At 33.2% G+C, this 16,681-nt stretch overlaps 1 protein-coding gene across 4 annotated transcripts in view; it reads right to left on the bottom strand.

The window, feature by feature from the left end:
* Fkbp14 (peptidyl-prolyl cis-trans isomerase Fkb14) overlaps positions 1 to 16,681 on the bottom strand; it is a 172,772-nt gene that overhangs the window by 35,606 nt on the left and 120,485 nt on the right. The window lies entirely within an intron of this gene.

The raw sequence follows: 16,681 nt of genomic DNA, 5'->3' as shown, positions 1-16,681 counted from the left end.
ATGACAGTAATAACAATCAAAAAGAAATAGTATTACAAACAATCAATCTTTTGCATTTTTACTTAGAGAGAATAAAAGATTCAATTTAAAGTGAGGATAAAATTCACTTGATTTTGCTAACAATGTGCAAGTTACTAATAAATTAATTTTGTTTATTAATAGTTAAACAGAGATATACAAATACAAACGTGTAATAAAATACTTTGTGTTTGCAAGAAATAGTGCAGACGTCAAGTAATTCCTGATTATACGAGAGCAATGATATTTTGTTTCAAATTCAATGCGCATTTAATTACAAAACCGGAATCGAACTGCAACGACAGCATTTTCTCTCTCAATTTCTGTACAGTAAAAAATGTGCATATTTGAAATATATGAATTAAAAAATACTTTCATAATTCTTTAAAATTTGATAAAGAGAGAGATAGAGAGTGTTTCCATACTGATATTTCTTTTTAATCTTTTACATTGTGTGCAATAAGAAAATTGTAAACTTTTATTTCTCAGTTTTAATGAGGTTCTTTTTTTAGTTTAATATATATATATTATATTTTTTTTTTAAATATAAAATAGTAAAAGAACTTGCTTCGATAATATGTGTATGTGTAGATATACATATATGTATATAGCATTCATGTCACAAAATATAAATATAGTTCGTGATTGTAATATACAATGGGAAAAATTGAGATATTAATCTTTCGTTGAATTAAGTTTTAGTCAATATGCAAATTTTTCATTTTGTCGAGAGATAATACTACTGCATCATTTAATTTTAAATAAACTCTTAATTTTTTCTAATTTAATTAGTTATAAAACTCTATAAATTAAATATTAAAAAATAATGAAAAAATATCATCTTATTAGATCTCTTTCTAAGAAAAATTGATTAACATCAAATTAATTATATAATTTGTAGCAAATGTAAAACATTTGTTCGTGAGATATGAAAAATTGAGATTACATGTAATATTTTGTAAAATCAAAATAACGCTATAGCAAAAAAAAAAACCTTTTCACAAACGCACGTTATCAAGCCTACACTATAATTTTCTGGCGTGATGGCATCGGGATTGACTTCAATCACCGCAAACAAGCAAAGTTATCGGCAGCCCACGCGATCGCCAAGTCCGGTTGCGAGCATATAATAACGTTTTCTTCCAATTTATTTCTATCAGCGTCCGATAACCGACATTGTTGCAATGGCGTGAGCCTGAGGGCAGCAATCCAGGCTTATCGACGCGTTCATAAAACAATTTGCGAACCTTATCACGGCTCGCTGGCTCCTTCGTAGACTTCCTTTCGTCACTGTACATCTATTATCGCAACTTCTTTCCCGCAACTTCTACCGCACATCCTTCAAAACCCCTCGATCCATTTCCCGCCCGCATATCCTTTGAGAAAAGAGTTTTCTCATCGCGAGATTAATCGTTGGCCGAGCACATCTACTAGCGGAGGATGATGAAGATCAGTCGATCCTCCTTTGAGACCAAAGACCGGCCTGAGGAATCAGCTGAGCGTAACGAGCTACTTCCATGCCGTCGTCTATTTAGTTGCGAAACGTTAAACTAAAACATGGCACGCCACGCCGATGTACGCGAGACGTGGGGCATTTCATTCTATAGAATAATTCGTTCGACCGAGCACAACTCGATACGGTGTGTATGTATGTATATGTGTTGAATAGGCAATTCGATTTTGTTTCTGCTGGTACCCGCGATTCTGATGAGTTTAAATGAGATTAGTTTGGTCCGGCTGTATCAAAGTACAATTTTCAATTTAATTTATAGAAAAATATCGCTATAGATTATTATCTCTTGAATATTATTAAATAGATATTAGAAAAATTCACATTTTAATCATTTTTATTTTATTACATTTCCTAATTTTAGTGACAAAATTATCATGTAATTTCATCATTGTAATTAACACAGTGGCATATTTATGAAGGGAGGGGAGCTGCCGAGCCTCTTTCAAAATCAGAGATCTAACCAAATAACTTGTCAGTATTTTCGCAGTTTTATTAAGCAAATAAAGCAGTAATCACTGTCGAACTGGTCATCTTTCAAAAATAAAAAAAGAACAAATAGCGCATAATTATGAATTATTTATGAGCTTTCATCTCTCGCAAATTAAAAATTTTGAGCTCGTCTGGATCGTTATGCAGACACAATATACAAAAAGTTAAGTATATTCAATTCAATTAGGAAAGAAACATATCTATTACTGAGATTTACAGCAGATTTGAGACTGTAAGAATTAATTAACAAAAAGTACGAATTTTAAATGCGCCGCGATTACTAGATAAATACTGTAACTCAATAATCAGCTCGTGAATATTTTTGAAGCTTCGTAGATTATAGATATCTAATTAATTATCGCTCTGCTTTCGATATAAAATCCTAAATACGTTTCTGAAGTAACATATATGCTTTCACTCAAAAATATAGATTCATTCAAAACACTGTATTATTACAAATCACTGTGTGCGATAATATGTCGTGAAAATTTATGGGCAGAAAGCTTTTGATCCATAAAAATAATTGATTTTGATTAGGATATTATATGCAGTTGCTGGAAAAATAGATTTTTTTTTTAATAACAGCTTTTTCGAAAAATATTATTCTTTCACTATCGCGCTATCAGACAGAGATAGAGATTATCACAATTTTGACAGCTAAGCAATCCGTTCGATCATACTCCGTCAGATTGTCGATACTATCGTGATAACAAGGCCACATATTCGAAAGCTAAACATTGCGGATACGAGCTCTCGGAACTGACAGCCGTCGAAACTGCGCGCGATAATATGCTGTGAAAATTTATGACAGAAAGCTTTTATGCACGGTTCCTCTTCTCGCTTTTCTCGCGGCTTTCCTTCACCCTATAGTAATCCCATTTACATCTTTTACCGCTCTCGAAAACTTTGCCGAAGGCGATGCCAGAGTTTGTCATTTGCAATCGCGGCTTTTGTTTGTGACCATAAATGCCCTTTTTGTCATTAATATACAATTATATTTAGTAACTTACTTTTGCTTTATCTTTTATTCGTTATCCTTTATCTCTCAATTAATCTGCCTGTGTCAGAATAATTGGAAATAATTACATTAATTAACGCTGTTAAAGGTGATAAAATGTTCTTTGAATGAAACAAATTATTAAAATATATAATTTTCAAACTGTATTAAAATTATCAAATTGAAAAGATTATTATCATCACAAGTTAAAAGTCACATTAGCGGCAAAACAATTTTATTTCATATAAATATTCTCAAACAAATAAAATTAAATAAATAAAATTAAAAAAAATAAAAAAAAAAATTTCAAGACAATGTAAAGAAATCCATTAAATAATGGATATGTGATGCTTCTCTAAGAATTAATATTTAATATTTATTATTCGTCATCGAAAAATATTTATACATATATGAATCTGAATTCGGCTTCCAGTTTGAAGGGTTATTTCCGTATCTGACTATTGCAGATTTCGATGCGACTATGGTGTACGATACATAAACGTAACAAGTTTGGGTTAACACCGTATGCGCGGATGCTATTACGGAAGTTTATCGTCTAATATAGGTATACCTCTTCTACACCGATCAATGTATGCTTCGCACCATTTCATCTTGCATCTACGCATAGCTGGGATGAAATATTACAACATCAATACAAATGTCGACGAGCCCCAAAGATATTACGTAAGTTTCTATAGTAGTTTATATAATAAAAGCCCTCGATGACATTCAATGATCACATAGAGAAAATCGCATAATTTAAGAATATTTGGTATAAAATATAGAATATATAAAATATAATATTAAATTAAAAAATCACAAAGTTTTTTAAGTTCTTTAAATTCAAAACTTGGCAAAACTAAAAATATATACATATTTTATACGAGTTTGCAATTACATAATTACAGCTAATGTAGATAGCTGTTGACGATAATAATTAGATAATTGTAAGTCTCAATATTCAAGACTAGAGATATATTTTGAGTTAGCTTGCAAATTGTTTAAACATACAAAAAAAATGTCGATTAAGTTTGTAAAAAAATGTCTTAGAATAAAATGAAAAGCATAATGTTTTATATGAATAAATAGAAGATATACGCGTATAAAATGTGCGTTAAGCTATGCTGCTCTAGCAGCTAGCAGAACTATAGATGCGATAATGATATAATCATTATACATTCAAACCACAAAGTAATCCACAAAGGGCATATTTGGCATGTAATGTATGCACAAAATTGTAGTGCAAAATATCACGTCATTGACACCAATGATATCGGTCAATTTCACTCATTCTTTTACTTCGATAAGTTTATAGAATTGAAATGTTTGACATATATACGTACATATATTCTCGTGGCAAAGTTTTGGCTCAAATGGTGGTTGAAACTGCGAAGTGCTTACCTGCAAATAAAAATGATAAAAATTATTAGTTTAATGTGCAATTTTGAAAACAAATCGTTGTAAAATTTTTATAGAAAATGTGCATCAAAAGTTGCGCATTTCATTAAAAAATTGTAAATATTATAACCATATTATATTAACAAGAAAGTTTTATATGTATTTACTTTTCCTTAATTTAGAAAGAAAATTTTAAAAATTATAATAAAATATAATAAAATGCATATAATAAAGTCGCACAAAAAGATGAAATATTTAATCAAATTTTTAAAGACAACATTTACAAAATCGCTGAAAGAAGATAATCAAAAGTAATTTCGCAACTTCCAATATATCTTATACATATATAAATTATATAAAAACTACCAAACGTGACGATTGCAAATACGTCATGAGACGCGATGCACGAATCAATCCCGTCCCGTAAATATGTTGGCAATGGCAAATTATTCTTGATATGCAGATTAATCGCATCATGTTTTACACCAAATATCTGTGAATATATGGTATCGGCGTGATATGTGTCGTTCTTTATAGCGCTTTTTTAGAAATATTATAGTTGTTCGTTTTTTAGAACAAAATGCGGCATCGCCGCTGCGGTTATACGCATCGTTTCGTATGCCATCGACATCGGCAGTAATATTCGCCTAATATGGATATTATGAACGCAATAACCGTACGGAACGATCAAACTTGTTACGAGTTTGGCGCGCATTAAATCACATATTAAATCATGCGCGTCTGCTGCACGCGTGATGTAGCAGGGCGAGGAATGCTGGGATGATACGAATATATCGCGTTGTTGATAACAACAGCACACTTAATGCTGCACATGTGAGGACACATTTCGCAGCGAAGCGTATCGATGACAAGGATTTCTCCGAGACAATAACCGGTTGGTCGCAGAGGTGTGCCATTTCACAAACTGCATTTGTACCGCATATTAGCATACGGGAAAATAGAGAATATAGTGAGAGAGATGCAAATGGTTGATAACATGAAATGCACAAGATATTTACTTATATTATGGTGTATATTTTTAGTTATATGTTTCTCGGTTTTCTCTCTCTCTCTCTCTCTCTCTCTCTCTCTCTCTCTTCTACATGAGAAACGCAAGTGTTTTTAAAGTAAAATCGAGAAAGATAAGCTAGTATTTATTTTTTTCTGAAGAAAAAATATTTTTAATGCTTTACTGACAATTTATTTTATGCACATTTTAATTTTATTTAATTACGAGTAAAAATTTTATTTTTCAGCAACAAACTTATTTAAGAATTTATTTCTAAAATAATGATAAAAGTATATAATATGATGAATAAAATAATAGAAATTTAATAGAGAAATATTCATTTTATTTATTTATTTTATTTATTTACTTATTAAATTATTTATTTTATTATGTAAGATATAAAAAAAATTATCAACTCTTTCATATATTAAGATATATAATCATTTTTTAAACAATTTGATTATACAGATTTGTATTATAGAAATTAAATGTTAGAGTTGAAGAAGTTTCAAACTTTACAATATCTTAAAGAGAAAGAAAAAGAAAGAAAAAGAGAAATACAACTTATTAAAAAAGAAAATAATATAATATATTAATATATTAATTTCTTGTTTTTCTCTCAATCTCTCTCTCTCTCTCTCTCTCTCTCTCTCTCTCTCTCTCTCTCTCGCACTTTCTTGCATAAATTATGTCAATATTCAAGCTGCGTTTACAGCTTTGTCAAATAAAATTAGTTTCGATCGAAATATAATCATCCGATTCCGCGTATCTAAATCCGTTTGCTAAATTAGGCGGCCTGATATTCGGTTAAGGATTACTACTTCGTTAGCGCGACCTTTTACCTCGCGCTCTAAACTTCGATCGAGTTATTAACGGAGGCAGGGAGATCGGGATATAACCGACCTATAATCACTTTCGTGGCAGATTTTAAGCTTTCAGACACGATCGCCTGTTATCCCGTCAATTTAACCCGTCTCACGACGTGATTCGGGACGTCTCGCGGCTGGGATCCTCCGCTCTTCTTCTCTCTCTCTCTCTCTCTCTGCTTCCTCGCATTTGATCGCGATATCCGGACGAGAGAGAAGAGAAGACACCATGGTACGCGTACATTATGCCCGTCACGAGCAGATAATACCTCGTCCGAGATCGACTTTAAATGCCTCACGTGAAACATGAAAGTAATCCTTCAAACGACATCAAACATGTTCTCGAGTTTTATTTTATTGTGTCAATTACGCTAAAAATTTTAATGAATATTAAGATTGATGGTGGTGTATGGAGTCTTCTAAAGCTTTTTTTCCAGAGAAACAATATAGTATATTTTATTACGCTTTATATCTTATATATATTTTTTTTACGCGAGATCAAACACTCAATTCTTTATCAGTGAATGCATATTTCGAAATTGGCTTCTTTATAAAATAATTCAAAATCCATGTGAGGAAGATAGGTACTCTCTTTTTTTATTCCTCTCATATAAAAAATTGATCAATTGAATAAACTATCTAATGAAGAGCCCTCGCGGCAATCTCGCAACATCTATCAGACAAACGCGTTCTCGCAATAATACAGCAACCGTGGACGCCGGCGCAAAGAATTACGGCCAGTAATCCAGATTAATCCGGAGCAATTCTTTTTATCGGCAACAGCATTTCTCCTCGGCTCCAACTGCATCGTTGCACTACGGTGGCGGCGAAGCCTGCGCGCTCCGGTGCATTCGCTGCAGCTTAGGCGAGATATATGGACCCTCGTGCGTGTGGGTGGTTCACGTACCATCGTATACTACAGCGAGCGAATCGGCGCGAGAACCGCGCGGACCCAGATAATATAATATGCAACCCCCGGACCGACATGCGCGCTCTCTCGCCTGCCTCGAGATGCGGCATATTCGAGTGCGAGTGCGCGAGCGGCAATAGATCTGTCGAGACTCTGTACGAATTTCGGTCTGGAATACGAATCAAGATAGCCCACCGTTACGCCAACCGGATGAAACGATGCTGCGGTGGTTTTTATGCCGCAAAGCAAATGCACGGAAATTTTATTGCCGGATACATCGAGAAGAAATCGATCGAAAATTTTACGATGTAAAATAAGTATAAAATAAACGTGTGTTTTCTATAATATATCTCTGGAAATATCTGAGAGAGTCGCGATAGTCATTAGTCATTAGAACCATAAAAAGCGAAATGTGATAACTCATTAGATGTGCTATTTGAAATAGATATATCAATCATTCGAGAAATATTATTATATATATATATATATATATATATATATATATATATATACAAAAGAGAAATTAGGATTGAAGAAAGCAAAGTTTGTTAATTTCTTTTACATCTCGTTCGACCTTAATCTTGCTTCGCAAGATGACATCACCGAATCCGGGACCACTTGAGATCTATATAAGAAATGTGAAAGTGTATGTTGGAATGCGGATATGTCTGCTATATGAAATATTCACTACCTCATCATAGAAATTTGACATCCTGTATAACAACCTTGAAATCTCAAAAAACAGCTGCGCACTTAATTAGTAATTTAAGAAGAGCTGCATGAAAGACGTAAGTTACAAATAAATGATCATACTTTCTCTCTTGAAAGTAACATTATCTTACAGCACTTCCTAGAAGTAAATGAGCAAACGAAATAAACTTTCTAAGAAGCTTACCATATATTATAAAAAGTAGTAACATATAATTAATAAAATAATAATAATATGAAGAGTATCATATATTTCAATTTATTTTAATTGATATCCAGTGCAAAACTGTTGCATTAATATTTCATATTATTTCCTTGCCTTCGCCAAGTAAAAAGAAAAAAAAAGAAAATTTCTCTCATTCTCCATTTTTCAGACAGAAAGTTTAGATGGTAAGGTGACACGCGACCAAAGAGAGACACTAATTTTCGCGCACCAATTCCCAAGGCGTTACATTTTTTAATTAAATAGCGTCGAGCGACAGTTGGGCGTGATAACGAGTCTGCTCGATCCACCGTCTCTCTACTTTCGTCTTTCCCGATTCATCAGGAATTCCGATCTCACCGGAAGCTCAAAGTTTCCTCGCAGATAGCATCGCGAGAGTTACGGCTCGACCTCCGAGAGTAGAAGGGTCGTCGACGTCGTCGTCGTCGTTGTCGTCGACACATCCGAACCGAGGGAAAGTCCTCGCTCCGGTAAGATAACGGGTGAAGACGAGATGGTCGTGTTTGCCGACTGTAAACCGACTGACTTCCGGCACTTCCGAATAAGCGGCCGTGTAAACACGGCAACATGACAGGTGCGCGACATCGCCGAGTTTGCAGGTAGACATCGACGAGTGTGCTTTTCGCACGCACGTGCGAAAACGGAGGACGAAGGATCTAACGTAAATTACAAGGTACGTGAAGGCGCAAAGCCCCTAGAGTAATACGAGAGAACTTTGATGTGTCTATTTCACGAGCAATTATTCTATGAAAATGTTTCGTCGCACTATACGAATAACGTTTTCGTAATGCCATCAGTTTCCGATGACAATTGCGAAGTATTTTATTCTTGTTTTCAATATTACACTTATTAATGGAAAAGGAAAAAAGATACTGTATAAGTATTAAATTGAATAATTTTTTAGTTCTACATTTTTTTCTGCGAAAATAAAACACGTAAATTTATAATTATAATTATATAAAATTCTTAAAATTCTTTTTATTTTGACTATAATTTATTTTAATTTAAAAAAATGCTTTTCTTCTTTAAAATTAGTGACATATGACAAAACTTCTATTGGCATATAAATTTAATCGACCATAATTTCGTTTCGTTGTCTAAGAATAAAAATTGTTATTCCCGCTTACATATATGTATGTAATCTTTTGAAGCTACATTAAAATAGCACATAACTTCAACACATTTTTTGCTTTTTATAGAATCATACGGACAGTTCGCAATACATGACGAGACAGTAAAAGGAGACACAAAGGTTCGTAAAATGAGTCGCTCGTCTTTTCTGTGCAAAAAATCATTTTATGAGAGCACTTTAACATTGGATCTCCAAGAGTAAAATTCAGCGACAAACTATATAATGCATGAGAATAATAGGAAATATTGGAGAATCATGTAAGACACAATGCAATACGTTGGTCAATATTTATAGATAAAATAGCAGATCACGGTTTCATGGTATAAAGACAATGAGATATTCACGTTTTACTTGGGCACGTCAGACCCTCTATTATTCCTCTATTATCTCCGAATGAAAAGGATGGACTATGTTCTTCCTGTGTACATACGTTTCGCTTAATTTATCACGTTGGTGTATTCTATATTTGTTTTGCTGATACAGAATTATCTCTTCTCGAAAATGAGACTATAGGAAATTTCTATTCGAGGAAATTATGTCAGTTTTACAACTCTCTTGTTTGAGTTACAAAAAAATATATACGATGATGTAATCTTTTTATATAGTTAAATAATATTCTGCATGACACGTTAATTCTTAAAAACAACTTTTTTATGAAAATAATTTTTTTTATATAGTATATAATAATAAAAATATAGTGAGATTTTTTAAATAATAATTAAACTCTCGGACACTAATGCTCTTTCTATACCAAAATCTTTATAAATTCGTGCATTCTAGTCTTTATTGAATTTGCGTTGAATCTGCGTCTGGAATACAATTTAAATGCTTTTCTCTCCAATACAATGACAATCTGATTTTTTAAAAATAAGTTTTATGAAAAATTTCGTACTCTCTGATCTGTATTATCATTAATCTAGCAAACTGGTGATACCGTTTTATACGGATATACGATATACGAGAGCAGATATACGATAACACATTAAAAATAACTTACAAGGGACATGTCACAACTGTCCGGAACCGATTTGATTCTTCTTCAAATATGTTGTTAAATACACAAATCTAAAAGACACGTATTTTTTTATATGTGCGGATATTGAGTTTTAAGGGGTGACACCCCTTTAAAGAAAAACGGTATTTTTCTTTAGGCTCGAATATCTGGTAAACTATAAGAGGTAGAAAAAAAAGACGTACAACAAATTTTAATGGCTTGAAGAGTACTTTAAAGTTATATGAACAAAATTTTTTTATTTTTATTTTTTTTAAATACCCCCAACTTAATTTTTTTTCAAAATAAAAAAATTTTGTTCATATAACTTTAAAGTACTCTTCAAGCCATTAAAATTTGTTGTACGTCTTTTTTTTCTACCTCTTATAGTTTACCAGTTATTCGATCCTAAAGAAAAATACCGTTTTTCTTTAAAGGGGTGTTTCACCCCTTAAAACTCAATATCCGCACATATAAAAAAATACGTATCTTTTAGATTTGTGTATTTAACAACATATTTGAAGAAGAATCAAATCGGTTCCGGACAGTTGTGACATGTCCCTTGTTAGATGTAGAAACTAAATTGAACGACACAAGTATCGCGTTATTTGACATTACACGATACTGAATAAAACTCTTCAGAATTTTCGAATAACATTTAAACTGCATTTGCAGACAGCCACGGAATCAGCTTGTCGTTTACATTTCCACTTCGCCAGACGGCTCGCACGAGACTGTCGAAAATCGTCGAGGGTAAATATTTAAAGTGTTCGCTGTGCCGGGCTTAAATTTCGAGAGAGGCTTAAAGAGAAGGGTCGGGCTGCCTCTTTGCAAGGCTCGTTAATTATTTCGTGCGAGTTCTGAAGTCACCTGGAGATGCCTACTCCGCGGTGAGCTCAGTGGGTGAATTTTGGTCGAATTTTAAGGCGGCGCAGATACATTAAAAAACTCCAAAAATATGATTAAATAAAATAAACTATAATAAACATGCATTAAAGAAATAAAAAAGAGTATACAATATTAATTTATATATATATGTATAGATGTAAATAATATATATATATATATAATTTGCAAAAGAAAATAATTTCTAAAGCATACTTTTAAATAAATGAAATATTTTTTCTACATCTCTATTCTTTTTCAATCAAGAAATAATATATTTAGCGGGATAAATAAAACAAAACACGCAAACTTTATTGCAAAAGTACGAAGGATCAATCTTAATTAGTGAAATTTCAAGAAAATTATTTCAAAAATATTAAGTAGAAAAAATTCAAAGTATAAAGCAAAATAACGTTAATATAAACAAATCATGACAGTAATGCATCAGAAAGTCGAATTTAACAATGTGCTTTTTTAGAGGTGCATATATCAATTATCAGAAAAAATTGTCAACGACTATTTTGCTGTCTCACATTCTGATATGCGCGTATTATTTATTTTATACGCTTGTATTATTTCTTTCTTGATAATGAGTTGGTTTCAGTATTTAAATAACACAGCATGTATTTGTAAATTATGATATCTGAAAATGATAAATGAGAATAGAAAAAAAAAACATATTTCGTTGACTCCAAATAATCAGAGGAAAAGGCACATAATTTTTTAATACGCTAATAAACATATAACCGATGCGACTGTGTCTTCTCTTTATGAACGTAAGGCTATTTTCGATGCTTCCCGCATCGCATTGACAATACCGAGAGAATAATTCTTCATTTTAGCCGTCGCTGTGCGATGTTATCTCGTCACACCAGGGATTAATAAATCTTTCCGCAAGTTTCGCATATATCATCGACATATATTAGACATACTTAGACAAGACACCAAAGGATCGATGAGTTGCAGAAAATTGCGTTATAGGCTAGGTCGGAAGGCTGATATCCCGTGGGAGCAAACTCAGCGGGTCCGAGCTATTTTTCCTTCCATAGCTTGAACCTGGCGTTATCCTGGCGTCGACCCTTTGCTCCCGTCGTCGCATCGATCTATATCCGGCTCCCTACTCTCTGCTTCCTGCTGCCCTTGCATCCCGAATCTTTCTCCTAATTCCCACTTATCCGCTCATTGTTCCTCACTTCGACACCGCGAGCGTGAAAAATTGCAGCGGCAGCTCAGCGAGATGAAGAATATTCCAAGTTTTTTCATAACGCGCCCGTATACGTCTCTTGCAGAAGAGCGTACATATATCTCGCAGAGACGGTGCGAGACGGTTCGGAGAACCGATCTATCTTAATTGAAACCAAATAGTTGCTTGTGATTAAATGTGCATTTCTGACTTGGGTAAGGCAATTGTCTTTTCATAAAAAGAGAAAAAATATAAAGTATAATATATTGAAATTGCAAATGTAAGACAATTAATATCACTACAAGAAAGACAATTAATATCAGTCGTGTGATTCAGAAAGAGGAAATAAAATATTATACATAAGATTTTTATAACAATTAAGTTAGCTGTTCTTCTATCTTTAAATAAAAAATGAGTAGTATTATTAATGCCAATATGTCGATATACAAAAAAAAATCAAATAATTTTTTGTAGCAATGTATATACAAATAATAAAAAATAGATTTAAAGAATATTACTAAAATTTTAACTTTTTTAGGCTGTAATTAAATTATGCGATTTTTAATTGCTTTATCTTATCACGTTAATTGTTTTATTAAATACTATAAAAAAAGATTAATGCAATGTTGTTCTTTGACGATCATTAAATGCCGTTATCGTACTAATTTCATAAATCAATACAATAAAAGAACGTAGACAATAAATTATAATAATCAATTAACATTTCTCTTGAATCGAAAGTGTGATTTTCATGGCAACTAAACTACTTTTCCCTACTCGATTTTCGCGTTTCTCATTGTCATATCTGGATGTATGACGTGTCGCAGTGCATTTCGAATTGCTTCAACATAATGCGCCTCATTCAGAAATTGGAAGAGTCCTTCAGAGTTGGATTGACCGCGAAAGTCAGCCTTAAAGTTGAATCGCGTCGAGTTTAGAGAGCCGACACGGCCATGTACTTTATATAAACGGACGGGGTGCTCTTATACAGCTGTTGGACCAGCTCTTTACAATCCGTAAGCTTTCGCGATACGAGAAAGGCCGATCCCAACGGGGATGAAAACTGATTCCCTTCGTTCCTATATAACTATTTCACTCAATGCACATTCCAAACGTCGAAGAAGAGAATCGCTCTTCCGACGTACGGACGGGCTGCTTAATCGGCTCGATGGTTATTCCATCGCCGACTCGTCGCAAATCGATTATCGAAGAACTCCTCGCGCGACCACGGTTTAACTAGAGAAGTAAGTGAAGGAGAACGGATCCCCCTGAGAACCGGCATGGAGAAGACGACTTGATCAAACCGGAGGAATTATTCCCCTCGTCTCATGCTGATTGTAAAACTAAATCGTGAAGCTTCTTTCATTCCGAGGGAATCCTTGCAGAATGCGCCCGATCGAATTAGTAATTGCATTACTCAATTTCTCTGCGGATAAATCTATTTTCTCAAATTCCAGATATAAATTATACATATACATATATCATAAAGAAGTGCTAATTAATCAGTAAGGAACATAAGTGGAGCTGACATTTGTGAAATTGATAACTCCTAATTAAAATTATAATATGAGAATTTATTGTTTTAATTTAATTTAAATCTCTCTAATTAAAAACGTTTTTAAATTTCTAAAATTATATATATAAAATAAATCATAGTCTATTAATCACAAAAATTTCTTTATACATAAAATATGAAGATTTTATAATTATAAGAAATGTAATTATGAAAAATTGTCAGTATGTATTGTATATAATTTCTCTGCGTATATGTGATATATTATTTTAATTTAAATTAATCTAAATTTTTTTACACGTGTTTGATTAGAATATAATAAATATTTAAATAAAATATTTTTGTTTGCTTGATAGAGCTGTAATTGTAATTACGTGTATAATGGTATCTCTTAAACTATTGAACGACATGCTTTACGTCTTATCCAATCCCACAAAAATGATGGTACGATAAAAGATCCCTAAAACATTATTATCGATTTATTCTGACGCAATTAATCTTTTTCAATATACATATATAATTATTAAAGGATATTAAGAAATATTCTTTTCTGTTTATTTTCAGAGCGATCTAGTCGGCACACGTAGAATATAGCATATGTGAAACGAATTACAATTATAGATCCTCAAGGGAGTTAATAGACACACGGTGTTGTGTACTCGGAAAGGAAATGGATTGTTTTTAGAGTGCGGAGTGGAATGTCCGTATCTCTCACGTAATCAGCCCTGTGACTGAAAAAGCTTCTTGGGCGAGGTGGAAGAAGCTGCAGGGTGATGAGGTCACGTTGTACCTCGGGTCTGGTTCACGTGCTGCATATCAAGGATTTCTAGCATCTATATCTTCGCGTTGCAGGAATACTGCCTTTCGCACCTCCATGTTTCTTTATGTGTCTACTGTAAATTTTGCGGTATAATTTCGCATGCTATTGTTAAGTATTACTATTGCTCGAGCATTGTAAGTGCTTCCGAGTCGCAATGAATCCTGGTTATTTTCGCGCGTGCGTTACAGCAGTTATCTTCCGTTTATTCTCGAAATATTTTCGTGTTGGTCTCTCCAAAAAGAGAGAGACGTAATAAAAAAAGACAGCACACAGTTATAGTTGAACTAGTAATCAGATTTTAAATCTCAGAAAATCAACAATTATTTACACGATATTTGAATAATAAATAATTTTTTTGTTAAATATTTTAATTTCGAAGATTATCGATGCATTTCACGACTGATAATTTCAACATAAAAATACCCAATTTTCACAAAATAGATTGTTAATAAATTTTTTAATGTACTGATAACTCAATATCAGTAAATCAACAATATTAGGTATCAATGCATTCTTTTCCTGATAGGAAGCGTCGCGCTAGATGAATTAGGTTGAACAAAGCATCAAGATAAAGTTGTTTCTCGACAAGTCAGTGTATTGCCTTGTTCAAGCAAACCAGCTGGATTTGCATAGGTTTTCATTAGACGTGCACAGCTGAGATGAGAAGATCGTAGAGGATGTAAATCGGCGTCGAGAGACTCGAGACGATGGAAATATGCATTCCCGCTTCAAGATACGGTAGCCAACTTGTTGAATAGCGGAAACTGCGGTTTGGTTTATAAGGAACAATGCGGCTTAATTGAAAGCCGTATCCCTCGTACGCGCGCACACCTCGACTGGCTCCTTCCAAGGCATCCTCCATATTTCCTCGTGTGTACCACCTCTTCCTAGGGGCGCTTAAAATTTATGCGATTCCACCGGTGCGATATACGCGCGACCACGCGAAGGGTCAAGTGATTTGTGAGACGCCTTCGGAGCCCTGCGCCGTGCCGCGAACGCATTAAGACTTATTTCCGTTGTCCCAACCTGGGAAAAGTGTTTTAAAACTGCACGAGTCACTTAAGCGCGTTGGAGGATTTACATCTACTCCCACGCTGGAATTTCGTATAAGGTGCGCTGTATCTTCCTCTTTTTTTTTGCACGTCGCGGTTAAAAGGTAGTCGAGGACTAACTCTATGATTCATGTATGCGTCCGCATAGAAATTATTAATATCAAAATTGATTGCAGGATAAAGGTGCAAGCAGAAAATACGTACGAAAAAAATAGGAACAGTGATATTCTCAAGATATAAGTGTAAAATTAGTAAAAAAAAAAAATTGTAAAAATAGATGTATTATATTTTATAGCAAATGGTTAAAAAAAATATATATTAAAAGCAATATCGTCTTCTTCGTTAATAATCAATTGATAAAAATTTTAATGAGAAATACAGAAATTGTTATTTGTTTTTTTAAAATAATATGCTATTTTAATGCGCGCAGATATTGTATACTTTATACGTTACAATTATACATATAAACATAAAAAATATTTTATTAACAACATACTAAATTTTAATTTTATTAGAACACAATTTTATGTTTACTTATATCTTGTAGTTCATTGTAGTTGCACTATGCAAAAGAGAATGTACCGCGCATATTATGCTAATCGTGCGTTCAATTGTCGCGCAGTACAAGGTAGTCTAATCGGAAACATACCCCAAACATAGCACAACCGGTTTATTACGTTCCCGTTAACTTAATTAATTGACTTACGCCGCGGCGTCAAGTGTACGTTAATTAATGAACGCGCGTAATTAATAACAAACGATATTACGTTTAAAAACCATATAAGCCAGTATATGTATATGTATATCATGGATAGCAAATGAATATTGCAGGAATAAAACAGGAGAAACGTTATGTTCCGAGAAAATAAGTCGCGGCAATTAAAAATGTTATAATTCTGAAGTAGCTTTTATACAGAGCGTTCCGAAACTCTCCACAAACTTTTAATATTCTTTTTTTTAAGATTTAAAACTAA

Source organism: Prenolepis imparis, unplaced genomic scaffold (genome assembly GCF_030444845.1).
Source record: "Prenolepis imparis isolate NDT839.2.m4 unplaced genomic scaffold, iyPreImpa1.0 SCAF_5, whole genome shotgun sequence".
NCBI classification, from domain to species: domain Eukaryota; kingdom Metazoa; phylum Arthropoda; class Insecta; order Hymenoptera; family Formicidae; genus Prenolepis; species Prenolepis imparis.
Note: the sequence above shows the minus strand (reverse complement) of the source record. Positions and strands in the feature narration are given on the sequence as shown.